Here is a 3,553-nt window from a genome sequence, read left to right on the forward strand (position 1 = left end):
GCACCTTGAGGTGCTATCATACCACACGTCCTCCACCTGTGGGAGCCCACCTGTTTGCACATGTGTTTGGATTCCTGGATGCTCCCTGGTCAGCTCCTCTATCTGCTGGGTGCTCAGGTCCCATCGCAGGTAGTTCACAACAGGGCATGGAGGTGCCACATCCTAGAGGTCTTCTGAGCAGGCTGGGGGTGGGGGGTGGGGCTGTGGTCCACCTGGTCTATGTCCAGCCGGTCGTGGCTGCCTCCTTTCATCAGCCACCACCGCCATCTGCAGACCGAGGTGCCCGCCGCCCATGACCCGGGCATGCTAGGAGCCACCGCGCAGGGAGGGCGGGCTGAGACTGACGTTTTGGCTCTGTGTATCTTCAGGAAAGCGACACCAGCTGTTCATCGGTAATTTGCAAACTTGTAGTTTTGCTCAGTAGTCCATTGCAGGTGAAATAAAAGAGAGATTTTTTACTTGAATTTTTGGAAGTATGTGCTTTTGTTCTAATGAGCTTTTTGGGAATTCAGTCTTCCTGAAATTTTGCAACTAGTGTATTTGGAATGTACTATTGAGAGCTACCAGCCCCCACTCCTTTTTGATTAAGAGCTTCCCCTTCCTTCCTTCCTCCCTCTAATCCATCTTTCTCCTTTCCTCCCTTTCATTCAACAGTTCCGATTGGGGGAGACAGCCTCCCGTTGACAATGTCACCTGAGCAAACTCCCATTAGTTCTAACCGGTTTTGGCTGGATCAGGGAGTTTGTGCACAATTCTCAGCTTTGCCTGAAATTCCTGTGTCTGAGGACACAGGGCCAACCCCTCTCCCCTTCACTTTAATGCTTAAGTCTCCACCCCCAAGAAGACATGGGTCACATGTAACGCACACGAGGCAGCACTGCAGGTGCACACTCACCCCCACTTGAATATACATAGAAATACTTCAGCCCCTTTAAATGCGTGTGAGTTCCCGTAACTATATCCTCATTGAGATGTATATCCTGTCTTAAGATGTCTTATCTACTGTTGACCTTCTCTCAGTCTCTTCCTAAAACTTAAAGGATTTGCCTGCACCCCTATTGGTAGCAGGATGGTGAGTTTCCAAGTAAGTAAAAACAGAGGACTTAGAATGATTTCTGCATTTTGGGAGATGTTCTATGAATTCATAGAATCCACGCCAACTGTTCAGAGCAGACATAATTCATTCAAATCAATTAGCACAACCTCACCATGGTACAGGTGAAATGAAAAGGTTGGTGTGTACAAGTAGCCTTCCTGCTTTGGGGCATTTACTTTGTTTCAATTATCTTCCCGTAGATTCTTTTCTACTAGATGTGCTATATAACAAAATCTTATTTTAAAAATTTCCAACTGGTATTGAGATGCTTAATAAATGCTATTTTGTTTTTATCAGTAGATAGCCACTAACAGAATTGGAAATTATAAATATGAAGTTCTTTGAAGAAAATTAATTGCTGCCATATGTTTTCTACACTTAAAGGCAGTCTTTTAATTACTTTTATTACTGAATATGAGGGCCTGTAGATTTAGAGATTTCAGTTTTTCTGAAAATTAAAGTGGGTCTCTGGCCAGCATTTCCTTTAATATATTAGTTAACTTAAAATATCTTTTAGGGCCGGCCCCGTGGCTCACTTGGGAGAGTGCAGCGATGGTAGCGCTGAGGCCACGGGTTCGGATCCTATATAGGGATGGCTGGTGCACTCACTGGCTGAGCACGGTGCAGACAACACTGTGCTGAGGGTTGTGATCCCCTTACCGGTCAAAAAAATATATATATATCTTTCAGTAAAATCGTAAGAAGTTCTAGATGCTAATAAACATATTAAAATATGTCTAAGCTCATCAGTAGTAAAATGCAAATTAAAACTAATAATAATGAGTATCTTCTGCCTATGGAGTTAGCTTTGATTTTATAGAATGATAACACCCGGTATTGGCAAGGGAACAGACTGGAAAACGTGAAAACTGGGATGTTCCTGGAGGGAAATTTGGCAAAAAGTATGAGAAGCCTTAATTATGCATATGACTGTATCAAACAATTTTTCTTGTAGGACCTTATTCTAACCAAAGAATCACTCATGTTTGAAAAAGATGTAATTGAAAGGATCTTATCATAGTGCTATTTATTTACTAGAAATTGGACCAACCTAAATATCTAACAATAGGAATTGATATAATCACTTACTGTATGAGTCTATATAAATAGAAATCAATATAGCCAAAATAATGTAGAACGTTTAGTAATGGAAAAGTCTTCATAATGCATAGCTATGAAAAAGGATAAAACTTACAAAATAATATTGATAATGCGATCTCATTTCTGTCCATTTAATCCTTTATTTATGAAAAAAAAATTCTAGGAGGTTGTACAGGCAAAGTTTATTGCAAGGAAGAAAACAAAATTTTTTTTATTAAAATACTTTATTTTTTAGAACAGTTTTAGTTTATAGAAATATGAGCAGAAAGTAAAGTTTCCGTATAGCCCTTCACCTCCCACCCTCAATTTCTCTTACCCTTGTTACAACTGATGCACCAGTACGGATACATTATTATTAAAGTCCATAGTTTACATTAAGGTTCGCTTGTCAGTGTTGTATACTCCATGGACTTGACAAATGTATAATGACATGTATTTACCATGACAATATTATACATAGTAGTTTCACTGCCCTAAAGATCCTCGGTGTTCCAGCTGTTCATCCCTCCCTCCCACTGAGTCTCTGGCAACCACTATCTTTTTACTGTCTCTCTAGTTTCACCTGTTTCAGAATGTCACGCAATTGGTGTCATACAATATGTAGCTTTTTCAGATCAGCAATGGGTGACATTTGTTATTGCTCCACATCCTTGCCAGCATTTAGTGTTATAGTATTTTGAATTTTAGCCATTCTCCCAGGTGTGTGGTGATATCTCGCTGATGTTTTGATTTGCATTTCCCTAGTGGCATATGACATTGACCGTTTCTTCCTGTGCTTATTTACTATCTGTATATCTTCTTTGGTGAGGTGTCTGTTCATATCTTTTGCCCATTTCCTAATTGAGTGCTTTTTTTCTTTTTGTTGAGATTAAGGTTTCCTTGTCTATTTTGGATACCAGTCCTTTATCAGATATGTCTTTTGCAAATATTCTCTGCAAGTGGTGTGGCTTGTCATTTCATCCTCCTCTGAACAGTGTCTTTTGCAGAACAGTAGTTTGTAATTTTAATAAAGTTCAACTTACCAATTTTTTTATGGGTTGTGCTTTTTGCATTATATTTAAAAAGTCATCACCAAGTCCAAGTTCATCTAGATTTTTTCCAGTGTTATCTTCTAGGAGTTTTATAGCCTTGCCTTTTACATTTAGGTCTATAATCCATTTTAAGTTATTTTTTGTGTGTGAAAGGTGTAAGATCTGTGTCTAGATTCATTTTGTTTTTGCATGTGGATGTCCAATTGTTCCAGCACCATTTGTTGAAAAGATTATCTTTGCTCCATTGTATTGCCTTTACTACTTTGTCAAAGATCAGTTGAGTGTATGGGCCGGCCCGGTGGCGCACTGGAGAGTGTGCCACTTG

This window comes from Galeopterus variegatus, unplaced genomic scaffold (genome assembly GCF_000696425.1).
Source record: "Galeopterus variegatus unplaced genomic scaffold, G_variegatus-3.0.2 Scaffold3339, whole genome shotgun sequence".
NCBI lineage: Eukaryota > Metazoa > Chordata > Mammalia > Dermoptera > Cynocephalidae > Galeopterus > Galeopterus variegatus.